Source organism: Oncorhynchus gorbuscha, unplaced genomic scaffold (assembly GCF_021184085.1).
Source record: "Oncorhynchus gorbuscha isolate QuinsamMale2020 ecotype Even-year unplaced genomic scaffold, OgorEven_v1.0 Un_scaffold_1246, whole genome shotgun sequence".
NCBI lineage: Eukaryota > Metazoa > Chordata > Actinopteri > Salmoniformes > Salmonidae > Oncorhynchus > Oncorhynchus gorbuscha.
The window spans coordinates 57,541-80,978 of NW_025744558.1; the positions used below are offsets into that span (position 1 = coordinate 57,541).

The 23,438-nt window shown below is 39.9% G+C and overlaps 1 pseudogene; it reads right to left on the reverse strand.

Moving 5' to 3' along the window:
* Nucleotides 1-1,009: 1,009 nt before the first annotated feature.
* Nucleotides 1,010-14,763, reverse strand: LOC124016944 (annotated as a pseudogene).
* Nucleotides 14,764-23,438: the final 8,675 nt, after the last annotated feature.

Genomic DNA, 23,438 nt, shown 5'->3' on the forward strand with positions numbered 1-23,438 from the left:
TTCATAGAATGTGTTTTCAGTATGTGTAGAATTCATAGAATGTGTTTTGAGTATGTGTAGAATTCATAGAATGTGTTTTGAGTATGTTTTGAGTATGTATTGAGTATGTGTAGAATTCATAGAATGTGTTTTCAGTATGTGTAGAATTCATAGAATGTGTTTTGAGTATGTGTAGAATTCATAGAATGTGTTTTGAGTATGTTTTGAGTATGTTTTGAGTATGTATTGAGTATGTGTGGAATGTGTTGGATGTAATACGTCTTACATTGTAGATTGTGGTTGATAGTTATTGAACATATAAGAAGTATTTTGGACACTCCATGATGATGAAACAAAATAAAAGAAAATAATACCAACTTTGACTAAAAGACAAACCTTTATTTCAGACATTACAGAAGTTTATAGACACAGACACAAAAGCATGTTGAAAGCCCAGCCCAAAAAATGCAGTTCAGTTGAAAGAGATTTACTGTGTCTATTGCTTGTTACCTAAATATAGACATAAATAGTTTAATGCACAAAGCAAAACCTTTTATTAAACAACAGCCATGTTAGTCATGTGACAACTGAGGGACAGATGCCATATGATACATCTCATTGACTTTCATTATATCTCATATTATTGTATTATTATATTATTGTATGCATACTATATACTATATAGCTCATAGTGTCCCCAGACATCTCCATGAGGCTGTGAAAGGAACAGGGTAGACTAACACTCTGATGGGAATGAAACAGACATCCATGTTAGTGGAGGCCCCTGAGGGTCAGTGGGTAAGGCTGGCCCTTGACCACGATGTGTGAGAATGATACTCAAACGATCAAATCAAATGTTATTTGTCACACAGGTGTAGACCTTACTGTGAAATGCTTACTTACAAGCCCTTAACCAACAATGCAGTTTTAAGACAATATAGTTAAGAAAATGTTTACTAAATAAAGTAAAAATTAATTTAAAAAAGAACACAATAAAATAACAATAAGGAGGCTATATGAAGATGATGATGATGATGAGGCCCTTCTCACTTCTTCTTCTTCTTCACCTCCTCCTGAATCTGCTCCACCTCGCTGGACTCATCCACCACCTTGCCGTTGATCATAGTCTGAGTCACCACCTTCACTATCTTCCTGGTCCGCACATCCGGCTCCTCTGCAGGGAAACGAGAGGAAGAGGTTGAGGAAGAGGATGAGGAAGAGGATGTCACAGTATTGCTGTAACCCAACAGGCTCTGATTTGTAACACGACCTATGAACTTGCCAACTTTTTGATGATGGATCTACTGCTTATGAATGTGTTAAGTATAGTTTATGAATGTGTTAAGTATAGCTTATGAATGTGTTAAGTATAGTTTATGAATGTGTTAAGTATAGTTTATGAATGAGTTAAGTATAGCTTATGAATGAGTTAAGTATAGCTTATAAATGAGTTAAGTATAGCTTATGAATGAGTTAAGTATAGCTTATGAATGAGTTAAGTATAGCTTATGAATGTGTTAAGTATAGCTTATAAATGAGTTAAGTATAGCTTATGAATGAGTTAAGTATAGCTTATAAATGAGTTAAGTATAGCTTATGAATGAGTTAAGTATAGCTTATGAATGTGTTAAGTATAGCTTATGAATGAGTTAAGTATAGCTTATGAATGTGTTAAGTATAGCTTATAAATGAGTTAAGTATAGCTTATGAATGAGTTAAGTATAGCTTATGAATGTGTTAAGTATAGCTTATGAATGAGTTAAGTATAGCTTATAAATGAGTTAAGTATAGCTTATAAATGAGTTAAGTATAGCTTCTGAATGTGTTAAGTATAGCTTATGAATGTGTTAAGTATAGCTTATAAATGAGTTAAGTATAGCTTATGAATGAGTTAAGTATAGCTTATGAATGAGTTAAGTATAGTTTCTGAATGTGTTAAGTATAGCTTATGAATGTGTTAAGTATAGTTTATGAATGTGGTAAGTATAGCTTATGAATGAGTTAAGTATAGCTTATGAATGAGTTAAGTATAGCTTATGAATGTGTTAAGTATAGTTTATGAATGTGTTAAGTATAGTTTCTGAATGTGTTAAGTATAGCTTATGAATGTGTTAAGTATAGTTTATGAATGTGTTAAGTATAGCTTATGAATGAGTTAAGTATAGCTTATGAATGTGTTAAGTATAGCTTATGAATGTGTTAAGTATAGCTTATGAATGTGTTAAGTATAGTTTATGAATGTGTTAAGTATAGCTTATGAATGAGTTAAGTATAGTTTATGAATGTGTTAAGTATAGCTTATGAATGAGTTAAGTATAGTTTATGAATGTGTTAAGTATAGCTTATGAATGTGCTAGGAATTCCTTTTGTAAGTACACCCCAAATAAAGTGCTACCAAATTGATGTAGTGAGTAGTCACAAGCCTACAGTAACACTCCGTTACAACATTGAGACTTGTGGTATTATTTTCACCTAATGCAGTTGCTAGGGACAGCGCTGTTTTGGGTGTTTGCTTTGTTTGCAGGCTTATGAAACTGCCATTAGTCTGTGGCCACGGCCCCTTGATTTGATGCCAGGGTGGAGGAAGCAGCACAGAATGAAGTTGTACATTTGATTCTGACATAAGGCAACACCGCTGACCCTATTTTAAACTTGCAGTGTAAATAAGTGTTGGGCAGTTGGCTTTGTCAGCGAGCCAATGGCCCGGAGTACCTCCACTTTACTCTATAAGTCACCGAAAGTACCTACACAAGCTAACCTATGGTCGTTTCCCCGTGTAACTGCTTGGCGTAGGGTAAAGTTGCCCCTAGATTCTGATCTTGGGTCAGTTTTGCAGTTTCCCGACTAGGATTGGGAGAGGGGAAGCTGATCCTAAATCTGTACCTAGGGGAAACTTCCCCCGGGAACGTAACCCCCCTGGACCTTGAGCCTGGTGAACATTCAGACCAATGAAATGCTCGATGAAGGTGAGAGTGAATGTGAGGGTGAGTTGGAGAAGGGAGGAGGGACGAGAGAAGGAAGGAGGGACGAGAGAAGGGAGGAGGGACGAGGGAAGGGAGGAGGGAGGAGGGAAGGGAGGAGGGACGAGAGAAGGGAGGAGGGACGAGAGAAGGGAGGAGGGATGAGAGAAGGGAGGAGGGACGAGAGAAGGGAGGAGGGAAGGGAGGAGGGACGAGAGAAGGGAGAAGGGACGAGAGAAGGGAGGAGGGAGGAGGGAGGAGAGAAGGGAGGAGGGACGAGAGAAGGAAGGAGGGAAGATACGAAAGAAAGAAAGGGAAACAAACGATGGATGGGTGACCAGGATGGGTGACCAGGATGGGAGATCAGGATGGGTGACCAGGATGGGTGACCAGGATAAGTCCATGCAGTCCATTTGAGAGGCTGAGGTGAATTGAGGTCTCTCTGTGTGAGAATGAAATGACCTACTCATGAATGAATGGGGACTTTTTTCAAACGCCATGGATGGAATTACCTAATGTCACACTGATACCTTTATCAGCTTTCTCCATCCTGGTGTACGGTCACGTCCACAATCATTTTAATAGTTTATTTTATTTTTTATTGAACCTTTATTTAACTAGGCAAGTCAGTTACGAGCAAATTCTTATTTACAATGACGGCCTACCCAGGCCAAACCTGGAGGACGCTGGGCCAATTGTGCACCAATCAATCAATGTTTTTCTGAGTAAGTAAGTTTAGCCTGTGTCAATGAGGATGTGAGAGTGATGTCAAGTTAAAGAACTGTTACTCACGTTTTGGTGGTGGTACTTCTTTCATCCTGCATCAATAATGGAAAAAGAATGTGCCCAATGACTTTAACTGATACATGGAAATTGTCACTGGCAGAAGATGTTATGTCCCAGGAAGAACAATTATCTGTTTGATTCAACTCAACTGAGAGCAGAACTTTCCTGGATATACAGTACTAAGCACCCCTTATTTACATCTGACCATAGCATTATATGTAACAAAGATAGAGAAAGAGAAGCGTTTCCAATGACATCATCAATGAATTAGTAGACAATTAGCAGGCGATGCCTAATCATAATTGGTTAAAATCACACGATGCACACGGATGATGTCCCTGGAAACACTTATCTTCCTCTATTTTTTTACTACAAAACACAGAAACATGCAATTTTCATATATGTTAATGTTGGGGGTGGTGCTGAAGATGATGAATATGAAGTTGAAAATGTCCCTTTAAACGTTCACATAAAGAGGATCATCCTCGTGACTCACATCTCCTCTCCCTCCAGCAGTCTCCTGTAGGTGGCGATCTCTATCTCTAAGTTCTGCTTGGTGCGGAGCAGCTGTTCATAGTCCGTCTTGTTGCGCTGCAATAAAATACAACACAACTTTATTAGTCCATTTGTTACTGTAAACAACGGAGATATGAATCCAGTTCCACCTCCTTAGCCGCTGGGCTACCAGTGAGTACCTGCATGTCCAGACGCAGCTGAGACAGGTCCTCCTCCAGCTGGGACAGCGTGGTCTGCAGACGCTCCATCTCCAGGCTGTACTTCTGACCTGTCTCCCCCAGGTTACCCTTCAGAGCTGACACCTGGGGTGGAGAGGGTGAGTCCGATAAAGAAATCACATCAAATCAAATGTCATTTGTCACATGCACCAAATACAACAGGTGTAGACCTTAAAGTGAAATGCTGACTTACAAGCCCTTAACCAACAGGTGTAGACCTTAAAGTGAAATGCTGACTTATACAAGCCCTTAATCAACAGGTGTAGACCTTACTGTGAAATGCCGACTTACAAGCCCTTAACCAACAGGTGTAGACCTTAAAGTGAAATGCTGACTTACAAGCCCCTAACCAACAGGTGTAGACCTTAAAGTGAAATGCTGACTTACAAGCCCCTAACCAACAGGTGTAGACCTTAAAGTGAAATGCTGACTTACAAGCCCTTAATCAACAGGTGTAGACCTTACTGTGAAATGCTGACTTACAAGCCCTTAACCAACAGGTGTAGACCTTACTGTGAAATGCTGACTTACAAGCCCTTAACCAACAGGTGTAGACCTTAAAGTGAAATGCTGACTTACAAGCTCTTAATCAACAGGTGTAGACCTTACTGTGAAATGCTGACTTACAAGCCCTTAACCAACAGGTGTAGACCTTAAAGTGAAATGCTGACTTACAAGCCGTTAACCTTAAAGTGAAATGCTGACTTACAAGCTCTTAACCAACAGGTGAAATGCTGACTTACAAGCCCTTAACCAACAGGTGTAGACCTTAAAGTGAAATGCTGACTTATACAAGCCCTTAATCAACAAATGTATACCTGATACACCTTCTCATCAAATATACAGTGATGTACACGCGCAGATTAAATGTATACCTGATACACCTTCTCATCAAATATACAGTGTGTGATTACAGAAAGGAAGAGAATCTGTGTATACAGGTCAGGGGATGGGTGTCGTTATAATACTGATCCCTACACTCTTAGAAACAAGGTGCTCTCTAGAACCTGCTAGAAGAACCATTTAAAGAACCCTAGAACCAAAAAGGGTTCTCCTAAGGGAGTGTATCTGACCCAAAATCAAGGAAGATGAGATATATTTACAGTCAACAAGGATAACATGGGTGGGGAAAAGAGCAAGGATCCCATCGATACTGTAGTTGTGCTGGTTGTCCAGCTGTAGATCCCCAGTACAACACAACGCCCAGTTGACAGGTTCCTAGTTCCTACCTGTTTGTGCAGACTCTCTAGCTCCACCTCCAGGTTCTGTAGGAAGCGTTGTCTCTCCACCAACTCACTCTGAGCCCCCCTGAGAGCCTCGTTAGACTCCTTTACCTCGTTCTGCACCATCTCCAGCTGTAACACACCACACACACGTTCCTGAATGAACCGCACCCCCAGGTTACTGAGAACAGTAACACACACGTTCCTGAATGCACCGCACCCCCAGGTTACTGAAAACAGTAACACACACGTTCCTGAACACACCACATCCCCAGGCTACTGAAAACAGTAACACACACGTTCCTGAACACACCGCATCCCCAGGCTACTGAGAACAGTAACACACACGTTCCTGAACACACCGCATCCCCAGGTTACTGAGAACAGTAACACACACGTTCCTGAACACACCACATCCCCAGGTTACTGAAAACAGTAACACACACGTTCCTGAACACACCGCATCCCCAGGTTACTGAAAACAGTAACACACACATTCCTGAACACACCACATCCCCAGGTTACTGAAAACAGTAACACACACGTTCCTGAACACACCACATCCCCAGGTTACTGAAAACAGTAACACACACGTTCCTGAACACACCGCATCCCCAGGTTACTGAGAACACTACAGTAAGTTACTAGATACCACACCTGGGTTAACCTGGATATGATAACTATGATACGCCTGAATCGTAACTTGAGATACACATGCAATGCCAACGGGAGATTTGCATGAACATTTGAGTCACACGCACTTATCTCATGTTACAAATCAGCCCTGAGAGACTAAACTCTAGTGTCCAGTTTCTGGCATGGTGATGCACCCATCCAGCCAGTCTCCCACTGACCTTCTTGAGGTCCCCATCCAGCCAGTCCCCCACTAACCTTCTTGAGGTCCCCATCCAGCCAGTCCCCCACTAACCTTCTTGAAGTCCCCATCCAGCCAGTCTCCCACTGACCTTCTTGAGGTCCCCATCCAGCCAGTCTCCCACTAACCTTCTTGAAGTCCCCATCCAGCCAGTCCCCCACTAACCTTCTTGAGGTCCCCATCCAGCCAGTCTCCCACTGACCTTCTTGAAGTCCCCATCCAGCCAGTCTCCCACTGACCTTCTTGAAGTCCCCATCCAGCCAGTCTCCCACTGACCTTCTTGAAGTCCCCATCCAGCCAGTCTCCCACTAACCTTCTTGAAGTCCCCATCCAGCCAGTCTCCCACTGACCTTCTTGAAGTCCCCATCCAGCCAGTCTCCCACTAACCTTCTTGAGGTCCCCATCCAGCCAGTCCCCCACTAACCTTCTTGAGGTCCCCATCTAGTCAGTCCCCCACTGAACTTCTTGAGGTCCCCATCCAGCCAGTCTCCCACTGACCTTCTTGAGGTCCCCATCCAGTCAGTCCCCCACTAACCTTCTTGAGGTACCACTGCTCAGCCTGGTCCTTGTTCTTCTTGATGATGCCCTCGTACTGAGTTCTGAGCTCTGACATTACTGTGCCCAGTTCAGGTCCACCATGACCCGCGTCCATCTCCACGTTCACAGTCTGAGCAGCAATATGGCCCTTCATAGACTCCACCTCCTGCAGAGAGACAATTCATACATCAATCAATTACAAATGTTGTCACAAAGTACCAGGGGTTGGAACTTTTATCCAATGGCGTCTTTCTTAACATAACCTTTATTAATTTGATATCGTCCACTGTTCCAACCAGTAAAATAAAGTTCTGAAACGGTCCGAAACCCCCAAAATGTACTTTATATGGCTCCTTTCTGTTCCTTTTTAAACCTCTGAGATTATTGTATTTTTTACATTGAGCTCGACATTAAAATACTCAGTGCTGATGGAGCAGCTTGCTACAGAGCAGGCAAACGGTTTCATCTGTATGGGAAAGTCATTAAGAGCTAATTGTCTTTTGCTGTAACAGACTGGTTTAATCATAATGAAAGCCAAACCCTTTTACACTGTGTACTGTGCTGCCAGTCACTGTGGACAGATAAGTGTAGGACATGAGATGCGACTGAGATTTTGCAGGTGGGGAAAGAGTGAAAGGGTGCAGAAGGAGGCTTGCCTTGAAGCTCTGGGCATCTTATTATGGTCTGCATAATCTGAATTAGGACCACAGAATTATACCTACGAGGAGCGGAGTCTATGGAGGAACTTTGAATGTGTTTGAACATCCGAGAGTTGTCTTAATGTTGGACAAAGCTAACGTTAGCTAGCTAACAAGCTTGTTTGTGCAGAGCAGCACTAGAATTAAAGCACGTCTTACCTTTTTGTGGTTAATAATTCTAAAGGGAAATGTGATAACTGAAGTATCCTCAACTAGCATTGAAAAAGTGAGTGAATTCTACACCCCACTGTGACAGAGAGGTCAGTGAATTCTACACCCCACTGTGACAGAGAGGTCAGTGAATTCTACACCCCACTCTGACAGAGAGGTCAGTGAATTTTACACCCCACTGTGACAGAGAGGTCAGTGAATTCTACACCCCACTGTGACAGAGAGGTCAGTGAATTCTACACCCCACTGTGACAGAGAGGTCAGTGAATTCTACACCCCACTCTGACAGAGAGGTCAGTGAATTCTACACACCACTCTGACAGAGAGGTCAGTGAATTCTACACCCCACTCTGACAGAGAGGTCAGTGAATTCTACACCCCACTCTGACAGAGAGGTCAGTGAATTCTACACACCACTGTGACAGAGAGGTCAGTGAATTCTACACACCACTGTGACAGAGAGGTCAGTGAATTCTACACCCCACTCTGACAGAGAGGTCAGTGAATTCTACACCCCACTCTGACAGAGAGGTCAGTGAATTCTACACCCCACTGTGACAGAGAGGTCAGTGAATTCTACACACCACTGTGACAGAGAGGTCAGTGAATTCTACACACCACTGTGACATAGAGGTCAGTGAATTCTACACACTACTCTGACAGAGAGGTCAGTGGATTCTACACACCACTGTGACAGAGAGGTCAGTGAATTCTACACACCACTGTGACATAGAGGTCAGTGAATTCTACACCCCACTCTGACAGAGAGGTCAGTGAATTCTACACACCACTGTGACATAGAGGTCAGTGAATTCTACACACCACTGTGACATAGAGGTCCGTGAATTCTACACCCCACTGTGACAGGGAGACCCTCTTCATTATTAACATCATCTCCATGAATACTTGATGAAGGTGAGCTCATGTCACTGTTCCCTCTCACTGTTACCTCTCACTGTTGTCTCTCACTGTTGTCTCTCACTGTTGTCTCTCACTGTTGTCTCTCACTGTTCCCTCTCACTGTTCCCTCTCACTGTTCCCTCTCACTGTTCCCTCTCACTGTTCCCACTCACTGTTGTCTCTCACTGTTGTCTCTCACTGTTGTCTCTCACTGTTGTCTCTCACTGTTACCTCTCACTGTTGTCTCTCACAGGGACAGGGGGACACCTCGTCAGTTGTATAACTGAATGCATTAAACTGAAATGTGTCTTCTGCATTTAATCCAACCCCTCTGAATCAGAGAGGTGCAGTTAGTTGCCTTAATCTACATCCACGCCATCGGCGCCCGGAAAACAGTGGGTTAACTGCCTTGCTCAGGGGCCTCTCACTGCCCCCCCCCCTCTCTCTCTCTCTCTCTCTCTCTCTCTCTCTCTCTCTCTCTCTCTCTCTCTCTCTCTCTCTCTCTCTCTCTCTCTCTCTCACTCTCCCTCTCCCTCTCCCTCTCCCTCTCTGCGAAATACAGATCTTAATAGACTCAGCATATGGCACCACTGCATTGGCACCACAACCAGCTTTATAGACACACCGAGCACATCTAGGGCCAGTTATCGACAACACACAAACACACACACATACACACACCATAGGAAAATAGGAAGGGATGAGCCAAGCACCCACACACACAGAGGCAGGCACGCACACGCACACGCACATGACGCAGGCACGTGCACACACACACCAGAAGAAACTTACAATCACATCATTCTACCCAGTGCCACATACAAGTAGTACAAGGTGACTTATCCCTTCACACAGGTCTGTAGTGTTCCTATTCAGAGCAGAGCAACCAGTGATCCAATGCTGTTTTGAGAGGGGTCTCTGTAGACTTGAGTAAAAAAAGCTAAGACCTGAGTTACTCAGGCTTTGAGTTACTTAAGACAAAGAGGCCTCCGGTGCTGGATTTCAGAGTCTGAGCCGGTTCCTACTCCAAGCTTCCAAGGGGATGTAGAGTGATACCACCACTGGGACAGAATTGAACAGAGGACCAGTCTCTTCCCCTTTCAGACCACTTACATGATTCAGTGGTCTGTCATTCAGTTCAGACCATTCGGTCAATGGCCAGTAAGAAGAGGAAAGGTGACAGAGGACATCCTTGTCTTATTCCAGTCAGAGATATCTCCCCATTCTAGGAGACCATGGGAAAAATCTGTGGTTCAGTTATAACCTGGCTATAACTAGGGACCCATAGTTTTTCCTGGCTTCGTAATGAAGTGAGGAAAAACTCCTGGCCCCTCTATCCCAGAGGTCAAAACTGGTTAAAACGACATCTTGATGACATCGTTTCCACTAGTTTTGTCTGTCGGGATACCATCATCCTTAATAAAGAAAGTCGACCTCTCCAATTCCTGACTTATATGCTTTAGGATGGATAAAGTCCTGATCTACAGAGCTACCTCCTCTCACCTCCTCATGGTTCTTCTTCAGGAAGTAGATCTCTTCCTTCAGGCTGTCTAGGTCTCCTTTCAGGGACCCAATGATCTGATCATGGTCCACCTTGGCCTTCTTCAGGGCCAAACAGTCCCTCTCCACAGACTGGGACATGCACAACTCTGTCTCCCACCTGGAGGAGGAGGAGGAGGAGGAGGAGGAGGAGGAGGAGGAGGAGGAGGAGGAGGAGGAGGAGGAGGAGGAGGAGGAGGAGGAGGAGGAGGAGGAGGAGGAGGAAGAGATTGTGAAGTGAGAGATTCTGAAGGGAGATATTGTGAGAGCTTTGGTGACTAATGTTTCTAAAGTATTCAATACAGATAGTAAAATCAACATTACACTTGAAAGAAGGGGTGGGGTGGGGTGAGGGAGGAGGGGAAGGATTAACTGACACAAACACAGACTAAAACATACACAAGCACACAGTTGCACTATGCAGACAAATATTTGTCTACTTAGTGCAGCGTTGGTGTGGAGCCTGAACATACATCTGCAAACCATGTTTGAAGAGCTTTCACTTCAAAACTGAACTGGACTCATGTTCAGAAGCAAATACAGAGAACCACTCACTTGATCCTGAAGTCGTCAGCTGCCAGTTTAGCATTGTCAATCTCCAGCATGAGGCGAGCGTTCTCCAGTGTCTTCTTCCTCACCTGAGGAAAGACAGGGATCAGGGTAAGCGTTACCTTTCACATATCTACAATGTACTAGTACAATGTTACAGTTGAAGGTTCCCATCATCTCTAATGTATCTTAAACGGATACTTTCACTGTCACCTAACCCTCACTTACTGAAACACTGACTCCATATGCATCCTTGGGATATTGGGTAACGCATTAAACTGTACCCGTTTAAAATGGCCTTATGCTTATCTTTTACCCACCATCTGGTGGGGCAGTGGAGCGCAGGTTAAGTTAAAGGGTCTATTTCTGCTCATGTTAAACTCCTATTAAAGAGAGTCACTGTGTTAACACTTGTATGGTAAACGTGTACACGTGTGTACTGAGCGTGACTATGTTCACAATGTGTACATCCACATCCTGACTCAGACATAGACACAGTGTCCTCATTGTACAGTGAGAAAAGAGCATTGGTTAAGAGAGAGGGCTCATGGGAACGTAGGGACGCTGGGAACCCACCTCCTGTTCCACCTGGTGGGCCTGGGCCATCATGGTTTCAAGTCGTGACCTTTAGGGAGGCGCTCAATCATTATCTGCTTGATCCTCAGCTCCAGGTCTGCGTTGGACGTCTCCAGGGAGCGCACCTAAGAACAAGACTTATTATCCATTATCTTGCTAAGTGCTTGCTCAAGGGTACAACGACAGGATGGCACTCAGGATCAGAAGAGGGCGGGCTCATTGTAATGGCTGGAATGGAATCCATGGAATGAGGTTAAACATGTGGTTTCCATGTGTCTGATAACGTTCCATTAATGACATTACAGATATTACAATGAGCTCTTCCTCCTAAGCTCCTCCCACCAACCTCCTCTGTTCAGGATAGCTGCTAGCTCACTCTGCACTAGATTTCCAGTCAGATCTAGGATTTGAACCAGCGAGCCTCCGGTTGCTGAACCACTTCTCTAACCTCTACCCTCTAGGCTACCTTCCACCCACCTTGTCCAGGTAAGTGGCCAGGCGGTTGTTGAGGCCCTGCATGGCCTCCTTCTCGTTGGTGTGGTTGCCCAGCTGCCCATTGAGGTTCAGGGTGACTGGAACTCTGTTCAGGTCATGGCTGATGGAGGCGGAGCGGGTCAGGGGGCTGGTGGCAAAGGACACGGCAGCTCTGGAGCGGGCACGGACACTGTCTCTCAGAGACAGGCTTGAGAAAGAGGGCTGACGGCCCACAGAGAAGCTCCGCACTGAGAAACTGGACGACATGACGGCTCTGTTTGGGAGATGACAAAAAGGAAGAAGACCTGATAAAAATTTGAGGGTCGGAACGCTGTTGTAATAAACACACTTGTGTCGACTACACATAACTAATGTGGCCTCAAGAAAAATGTCTCTAGTCTAGTGATGCTTCAGCTCAGTTTCATATGGAAATCCTCAATTATTTGAGGACAAAATTGATCAAGGTCATTACACCATTGATTGTTGCAGTATGCAAATAATTATTAAAGGCACGTAAACCTTAGGCTAGTATAACAGGTCTGTCAACATACCAAATGTGCATGATTTTGATCAGACGGAAACAATATATTCATGGGCTAAAAAGAACACAGCCTGGGGGCCATTTTGAACAAGCCCACCGCTGCTGTCTATTCAAACTAAGAATCAGCCAGTGATAAACCTCAATGGATTACTATTTTTATAACAACTACACTGTCTTTATGATTACTAGACAGTTTTTCTGACTACCAGACTGTCTTTATGGCTACCAGACTGTCTTTATGACTACCAGACTGTCTTTATGACTACCAGACTGTCTGTACGGCTACTAGACAGTTTGTATGGCCACTAGACGGATTTTATGACTACTAGACTGTCTTTATGACTACCAGACTGTCTTTATGACTACCAGACTGTCTGTACGGCTACTAGACAGTTTGTATGACTACTAGACTGTCTTTACGGCTACTAGACAGTCTTTGTGACTACTAAACTGTCTTTATGGCTACTATACTGTCTTTATGGCTACTATACTGTCTTTATGGCTACTATACTGTCTTCATGATTATCAAATAAAATCAGAGTTTATTTGTCACATGCGCCGAATACATCAGTGAAATGCTCACTTACAGGCTCTAACCAATAGTGCAAAAAAGGTGTTAGGTGGACAATAGGTAAAATACAGTTGAAAATAGCAGTAGCGAGGCTATATACAGTAGCGAGGCTATATACAGTAGCAAGGCTATATACAGTAGCGAGGCTATATACAGTAGCGAGGCTATATACAGTAGCGAGGCTATATACAGTTGCAAGGCTATATACAGTAGCGAGGCTATATACAGTAGCGAGGCTATATACAGTAGCGAGGCTATATACAGTAGCGAGGCTATATACAGTAGCGAGGCTATATACAGTAGCGAGGCTATATACAGTAGCGAGGCTATATACAGTAGCGAGGCTATATACAGTAGCGAGGCTATATACAGTAGCGAGGCTATATACAGTAGCGAGGCTATATACAGTAGCAAGGCTATATACAGACACCGGTTAGTCAGGCTGATTGAGGTAGTATGTGCATGTAGATATGGTTAAAGTGACATATATGCATTTATGATGAACAGAGAGTAGCAGCGTAAAAGAGGGGTTGGCGGGACACAATGCAGATAGCCCGGTTAGCCAATGTGCGGGAGCACTGGTTACTAGACGGTTTTTGTGATTACTAGGCTGTCTTTGTGACTAGCAGATGGTCTTTATGGCTACTAGACTGTCTTCACGGTTACTAGACAGTTTGTATGACTATTAGACTGTCTTTGTGATTACTAGACTGTCTTTGTGACTACTAAACTGTTTGAGACAATCAACAATTACTTCATCCCAGCTTACAGTACAATCATCAACATGTAAATTACCAACCTGGTATCAGAAGAGTTTCCCAAGAACTGTCAGAAAACCCTCCATATCTTACATTACTATGGGGATAGTTATTGTTGTTATTATTCTATTCAACAATAAGTTAGAAAGTTAGTTTTTACCTCGTCAATGACAGAAATCACAAAACCAAGAATAAACATGAGTTCAGATTAAGGAGTTTATAGTTCTGTTCTGTCTAAAACAATACTAGTACTGTTTGGTGTTTGCATGGTAAACAGACAGTGTCCACAGTCACCAGCCACTGGGCACAGATGTCAGTTCAACGTTGGATTTAGGGGAAAAGTTGGGTGAAAAACATACAGAATTCCCTACGTTGAGGACTTTTTGCAAATTCGATCAGTTTTCCGAGTTAATTTAATGTCATCACATTGAGTTTTTGGGTTGAAATGACATGGAAACAACACTGATTGGACCTGTGGGTGGGCCGTTCAATAGGTCAAACTCTCTCTGTCATTTAAGACGAGATTCTCCCACCAACGACAAAACATCAGAAAAAATAAAACCTTCCTTTGTGATGTGATGAGTAGGGAAACATATAGAAATAAGGCGATAGAGGCACAAATAAAGATATTTGAACAATAATTTATAATCTTATGAATTACAATATTTCATTATAACTTAGTTTTCAATGTTTTTGTCATTATACATTTACTGTTTTCAAAAATAAATTTCATTAGTTATTCAGACAAACTTGATTATCTTTCTTTTTTAAAATCTTCGATTCATATAAGATAAGATTAAATAGAAATAGTAAAATGAAACCACTGACCTGGATTCTGTTTTATTCAGTGAGAAAGAGAAAGAGGGAGAGAGGGATCCTGGAGAATGCTGAGTCTACTGTGAGAGTAATGCTACAGGTGCATTAATATAGAGGTGAGAAATGGGGAGGGGCCACATCTAAAAGTGGGTGTAGCCTCAATGTCTTCTGTAAGACATTGGAGTTGTTCTCTCCTGCAGGTAGCTAGAAGTCACCTGAACTTCATTCAGCAGAGTAAAATCAAATATTTTAAAAGAAGGAAAGAGAATTGGTCTAATCAAACAACAGAAGGCTATGTCAATAGATTTATACTGTATGTGTGGCTATGTCAATAGATTTATACTGCATGTGTGGCTATGTCAATAGATTTATACTGCATGTATGGCTATGTCAATAGATTTATACTGTATGTGTGGCTATGTCAATACTAAATTGTTCTTCTGTATGTGTGGCTATGTCAATAGATTTATACTGTATGTGTGGCTATGTCAATACTAAATTGTTCTACTGCATGTGTGGCTATGTCAATAAATTTATACTGTATGTGTGGCTATGTCAATACTAAATAGTTATACTGTATGTGTGGCTATGTCAATAGATTTATACTGTATGTGTGGCTATGTCAATACTAAATAGTTCTACTGCATGTGTGGCTATGTCAATAGATTTATACTGTATGTGTGGCTATGTCAATACTAAATAGTTCTACTGCATGTGTGGCTATGTCAATACTAAATAGTTATACTGCATGTGTGGCTATGTCAATACTAAATAGTTCTACTGTATGTGTGGCTATGTCAATACTAAATAGTTCTACTGCATGTGTGGCTATGTCAATACTAAATAGTTCTACTGCATGTGTGGCTATGTCAATACTAAATAGTTATACTGCATGTGTGGCTATGTCAATACTAAATAGTTCTACTGTATGTGTGGCTATGTCAACACTAAATAGTTCTACTGTATGTGTGGCTATGTCAATACTAAATAGTTCTACTGTATGTGTGGCTATGTCAATACTAAATAGTTCTACTGCATGTGTGGCTATGTCAATACTAAATAGTTCTACTGTATGTGTGGCTATGTCAATACTAAATAGTTCTACTGTATGTGTGGCTATGTCAATACTAAATAGTTCTACTGTATGTGTGGCTATGTCAATACTAAATAGTTCTACTGCATGTGTGGCTATGTCAATACTAAATAGTTCTACTGTATGTGTGGCTATGTCAATACTAAATAGTTCTACTGCATGTGTGGCTATGTCAATACTAAATAGTTATACTGCATGTGTGGCTATGTCAATACTAAATAGTTATACTGCATGTGTGGCTATGTCAATAGATTTATACTGTATGTGTGGCTATGTCAATACTAAATAGTTCTACTGCATGTGTGGCTATGTCAATAGATTTATACTGTATGTGTGGCTATGTCAATACTAAATAGTTCTACTGCATGTGTGGCTATGTCAATAGATTTATACTGTATGTGTGGCTATGTCAATACTAAATAGTTATACTGCATGTGTGGCTATGTCAATACTAAATAGTTATACTGCATGTGTGGATATGTCAATACTAAATAGTTCTACTGCATGTGTGGCTATGTCAATACTAAATAGTTCTACTGCATGTGTGGCTATGTCAATACTAAATAGTAATACTGCATGTGTGGCTATGTCAATACTAAATAGTTATACTGCATGTGTGGCTATGTCAATACTAAATAGTTCTACTGCATGTGTGGCTATGTAAATACTAAATAGTTATACTGCATGTGTGGCTATGTCAATACTAAATAGTTATACTGCATGTGTGGCTATGTCAATAGATTTATACTGTATGTGTGGCTATGTCAATACTAAATAGTTCTACTGCATGTGTGGCTATGGCAATAGATTTATACTGTATGTGTGGCTATGTCAATAGATTTATACTGTATGTGTGGCTATGTCAATAGATTTATACTGCATGTATGGCTATGTCAATAGATTTATACTGTATGTGTGGCTATGTCAATACTAAATTGTTCTTCTGTATGTGTGGCTATGTCAATAGATTTATACTGTATGTGTGGCTATGTCAATACTAAATTGTTCTACTGCATGTGTGGCTATGTCAATAGATTTATACTGTATGTGTGGCTATGTCAATACTAAATAGTTCTAATGCATGTGTGGCTATGTCAACACTAAATAGTTCTACTGCATGTGTGGCTATGTCAATACTAAATAGTTCTACTGTATGTGTGGCTATGTCAACACTAAATAGTTCTACTGTATGTGTGGCTATGTCAATACTAAATAGTTCTACTGTATGTGTGGCTATGTCAACACTAAATAGTTCTACTGCATGTGTGGCTATGTCAATACTAAATAGTTCTACTGCATGTGTGGCTATGTCAATACTAAATAGTTCTACTGCATGTGTGGCTATGTCAATACTAAATAGTTATACTGCATGTGTGGCTATGTCAATACTAAATAGTTCTACTGTATGTGTGGCTATGTCAATACTAAATAGTTCTACTGTATGTGTGGCTATGTCAATACTAAATAGTTCTACTGTATGTGTGGCTATGTCAATACTAAATAGTTCTACTGTATGTGTGGCTATGTCAATACTAAATAGTTCTACTGTATGTGTGGCTATGTCAATACTAAATAGTTCTACTGCATGTGTGGCTATGTCAATACTAAATAGTTCTACTGTATGTGTGGCTATGTCAATACTAAATAGTTCTACTGCATGTGTGGCTATGTCAATACTAAATAGTTATACTGCATGTGTGGCTATGTCAATACTAAATAGTTATACTGCATGTGTGGCTATGTCAATAGATTTATACTGTATGTGTGGCTATGTCAATACTAAATAGTTCTACTGCATGTGTGGCTATGTCAATAGATTTATACTGTATGTGTGGCTATGTCAATACTAAATAGTTCTACTGCATGTGTGGCTATGTCAATAGATTTATACTGTATGTGTGGCTATGTCAATACTAAATAGTTATACTGCATGTGTGGCTATGTCAATACTAAATAGTTATACTGCATGTGTGGCTATGTCAATACTAAATAGTTATACTGCATGTGTGGCTATGTCAATACTAAATAGTTCTACTGCATGTGTGGCTATGTCAATACTAAATAGTTATACTGCATGTGTGGCTATGTCAATACTAAATAGTTATACTGCATGTGTGGCTATGTCAATACTAAATAGTTCTACTGCATGTGTGGCTATGTCAATACTAAATAGTTATACTGCATGTGTGGCTATGTCAATACTAAATAGTTATACTGCATGTGTGGCTATGTCAATAGATTTATACTGTATGTGTGGCTATGTCAATACTAAATAGTTCTACTGCATGTGTGGCTATGTCAATACTAAATAGTTATACTGCATGTGTGGCTATGTCAATACTAAATAGTTCTACTGCATGTGTGGCTATGTAAATACTAAATAGTTATACTGCATGTGTGGCTATGTCAATACTAAATAGTTATACTGCATGTGTGGCTATGTCAATAGATTTATACTGTATGTGTGGCTATGTCAATACTAAATAGTTCTACTGCATGTGTGGCTATGTCAATAGATTTATACTGTATGTGTGGCTATGTCAATAGATTTATACTGTATGTGTGGCTATGTCAATAGATTTATACTGCATGTATGGCTATGTCAATAGATTTATACTGTATGTGTGGCTATGTCAATACTAAATAGTTCTACTGCATGTGTGGCTATGTCAATACTAAATAGTTCTACTGCATGTGTGGCTATGTCAATACTAAATAGTAATACTGCATGTGTGGCTATGTCAATACTAAATAGTTATACTGCATGTGTGGCTATGTCAATACTAAATAGTTCTACTGCATGTGTGGCTATGTAAATACTAAATAGTTATACTGCATGTGTGGCTATGTCAATACTAAATAGTTATACTGCATGTGTGGCTATGTCAATAGATTTATACTGTATGTGTGGCTATGTCAATACTAAATAGTTCTACTGCATGTGTGGCTATGGCAATAGATTTATACTGTATGTGTGGCTATGTCAATAGATTTATACTGTATGTGTGGCTATGTCAATAGATTTATACTGCATGTATGGCTATGTCAATAGATTTATACTGTATGTGTGGCTATGTCAATACTAAATTGTTCTTCTGTATGTGTGGCTATGTCAATAGATTTATACTGTATGTGTGGCTATGTCAATACTAAATTGTTCTACTGCATGTGTGGCTATGTCAATAGATTTATACTGTATGTGTGGCTATGTCAATACTAAATAGTTCTAATGCATGTGTGGCTATGTCAACACTAAATAGTTCTACTGCATGTGTGGCTATGTCAATACTAAATAGTTCTACTGTATGTGTGGCTATGTCAACACTAAATAGTTCTACTGTATGTGTGGCTATGTCAATACTAAATAGTTCTACTGTATGTGTGGCTATGTCAACACTAAATAGTTCTACTGCATGTGTGGCTATGTCAATACTAAATAGTTCTACTGCATGTGTGGCTATGTCAATACTAAATAGTTCTACTGCATGTGTGGCTATGTCAATACTAAATAGTTATACTGCATGTGTGGCTATGTCAATACTAAATAGTTCTACTGTATGTGTGGCTATGTCAATACTAAATAGTTCTACTGTATGTGTGGCTATGTCAATACTAAATAGTTCTACTGTATGTGTGGCTATGTCAATACTAAATAGTTCTACTGTATGTGTGGCTATGTCAATACTAAATAGTTCTACTGTATGTGTGGCTATGTCAATACTAAATAGTTCTACTGCATGTGTGGCTATGTCAATACTAAATAGTTCTACTGTATGTGTGGCTATGTCAATACTAAATAGTTCTACTGCATGTGTGGCTATGTCAATACTAAATAGTTATACTGCATGTGTGGCTATGTCAATACTAAATAGTTATACTGCATGTGTGGCTATGTCAATAGATTTATACTGTATGTGTGGCTATGTCAATACTAAATAGTTCTACTGCATGTGTGGCTATGTCAATAGATTTATACTGTATGTGTGGCTATGTCAATACTAAATAGTTCTACTGCATGTGTGGCTATGTCAATAGATTTATACTGTATGTGTGGCTATGTCAATACTAAATAGTTATACTGCATGTGTGGCTATGTCAATACTAAATAGTTATACTGCATGTGTGGCTATGTCAATACTAAATAGTTATACTGCATGTGTGGCTATGTCAATACTAAATAGTTCTACTGCATGTGTGGCTATGTCAATACTAAATAGTTATACTGCATGTGTGGCTATGTCAATACTAAATAGTTATACTGCATGTGTGGCTATGTCAATACTAAATAGTTCTACTGCATGTGTGGCTATGTCAATACTAAATAGTTATACTGCATGTGTGGCTATGTCAATACTAAATAGTTATACTGCATGTGTGGCTATGTCAATAGATTTATACTGTATGTGTGGCTATGTCAATACTAAATAGTTCTACTGCATGTGTGGCTATGTCAATAGATTTATACTGTATGTGTGGCTATGTCAATACTAAATAGTTATACTGTATGTGTGGCTATGTCAATACGAAATAGTTCTACTGCATGTGTGGCTATGTCAATAGATTTATACTGTATGTGTGGCTATGTCAATACTAAATAGTTCTACTGCATGTGTGGCTATGTCAATACTAAATAGTTCTACTGCATGTGTGGCTATGTCAATAGATTTAGACTGTATGTGTGGCTATGTCAATACTAAATAGTTCTACTGCATGTGTGGCTATGTCAATACTAAATAGTTCTACTGCATGTGTGGCTATGTCAATACTAAATAGTTATACTGCATGTGTGGCTATGTCAATACTAAATAGTTCTACTGTATGTGTGGCTATGTCAACACTAAATAGTTCTACTGTATGTGTGGCTATGTCAATACTAAATAGTTCTACTGTATGTGTGGCTATGTCAATACTAAATAGTTCTACTGCATGTGTGGCTATGTCAATACTAAATAGTTCTACTGTATGTGTGGCTATGTCAATACTAAATAGTTCTACTGTATGTGTGGCTATGTCAATACTAAATAGTTCTACTGTATGTGTGGCTATGTCAATACTAAATAGTTCTACTGCATGTGTGGCTATGTCAATACTAAATAGTTCTACTGTATGTGTGGCTATGTCAATACTAAATAGTTCTACTGCATGTGTGGCTATGTCAATACTAAATAGTTATACTGCATGTGTGGCTATGTCAATACTAAATAGTTATACTGCATGTGTGGCTATGTCAATAGATTTATACTGTATGTGTGGCTATGTCAATACTAAATAGTTCTACTGCATGTGTGGCTATGTCAATAGATTTATACTGTATGTGTGGCTATGTCAATACTAAATAGTTCTACTGCATGTGTGGCTATGTCAATAGATTTATACTGTATGTGTGGCTATGTCAATACTAAATAGTTATACTGCATGTGTGGCTATGTCAATACTAAATAGTTATACTGCATGTGTGGATATGTCAATACTAAATAGTTATACTGCATGTGTGGCTATGTCAATACTAAATAGTTCTACTGCATGTGTGGCTATGTCAATACTAAATAGTAATACTGCATGTGTGGCTATGTCAATACTAAATAGTTATACTGCATGTGTGGCTATGTCAATACTAAATAGTTCTACTGCATGTGTGGCTATGTAAATACTAAATAGTTATACTGCATGTGTGGCTATGTCAATACTAAATAGTTATACTGCATGTGTGGCTATGTCAATAGATTTATACTGTATGTGTGGCTATGTCAATACTAAATAGTTCTACTGCATGTGTGGCTATGGCAATAGATTTATACTGTATGTGTGGCTATGTCAATAGATTTATACTGTATGTGTGGCTATGTCAATAGATTTATACTGCATGTATGGCTATGTCAATAGATTTATACTGTATGTGTGGCTATGTCAATACTAAATTGTTCTTCTGTATGTGTGGCTATGTCAATAGATTTATACTGTATGTGTGGCTATGTCAATACTAAATTGTTCTACTGCATGTGTGGCTATGTCAATAGATTTATACTGTATGTGTGGCTATGTCAATACTAAATAGTTCTAATGCATGTGTGGCTATGTCAACACTAAATAGTTCTACTGCATGTGTGGCTATGTCAATACTAAATAGTTCTACTGTATGTGTGGCTATGTCAACACTAAATAGTTCTACTGTATGTGTGGCTATGTCAATACTAAATAGTTCTACTGTATGTGTGGCTATGTCAACACTAAATAGTTCTACTGCATGTGTGGCTATGTCAATACTAAATAGTTCTACTGCATGTGTGGCTATGTCAATACTAAATAGTTCTACTGCATGTGTGGCTATGTCAATACTAAATAGTTATACTGCATGTGTGGCTATGTCAATACTAAATAGTTCTACTGTATGTGTGGCTATGTCAATACTAAATAGTTCTACTGTATGTGTGGCTATGTCAATACTAAATAGTTCTACTGTATGTGTGGCTATGTCAATACTAAATAGTTATACTGCATGTGTGGCTATGTCAATAGATTTATACTGTATGTGTGGCTATGTCAATACTAAATAGTTCTACTGCATGTGTGGCTATGTCAATAGATTTATACTGTATGTGTGGCTATGTCAATACTAAATAGTTATACTGCATGTGTGGCTATGTCAATACTAAATAGTTATACTGCATGTGTGGCTATGTCAATACTAAATAGTTATACTGCATGTGTGGCTATGTCAATACTAAATAGTTCTACTGCATGTGTGGCTATGTCAATACTAAATAGTTATACTGCATGTGTGGCTATGTCAATACTAAATAGTTATACTGCATGTGTGGCTATGTCAATACTAAATAGTTCTACTGCATGTGTGGCTATGTCAATACTAAATAGTTATACTGCATGTGTGGCTATGTCAATACTAAATAGTTATACTGCATGTGTGGCTATGTCAATAGATTTATACTGTATGTGTGGCTATGTCAATACTAAATAGTTCTACTGCATGTGTGGCTATGTCAATAGATTTATACTGTATGTGTGGCTATGTCAATACTAAATAGTTATACTGTATGTGTGGCTATGTCAATACGAAATAGTTCTACTGCATGTGTGGCTATGTCAATAGATTTATACTGTATGTGTGGCTATGTCAATACTAAATAGTTCTACTGCATGTGTGGCTATGTCAATACTAAATAGTTCTACTGCATGTGTGGCTATGTCAATAGATTTAGACTGTATGTGTGGCTATGTCAATACTAAATAGTTCTACTGCATGTGTGGCTATGTCAATACTAAATAGTTCTACTGTATGTGTGGCTATGTTAATACTAAATAGTTCTACTGTATGTGTGGCTATGTCAATACTAAATAGTTCTACTGCATGTGTGGCTATGTCAATAGATTTATACTGTATGTGTGGCTATGTCAATACTAAATAGTTCTACTGCATGTGTGGCTATGTCAATACTAAATAGTTATACTGCATGTGTGGCTATGTCAATACTAAATAGTTATACTGCATGTGTGGCTATGTCAATAGATTTATACTGTATGTGTGGCTATGTCAATACTAAATAGTTCTACTGCATGTGTGGCTATGTCAATACTAAATAGTTATACTGCATGTGTGGCTATGTCAATACTAAATAGTTCTACTGCATGTGTGGCTATGTA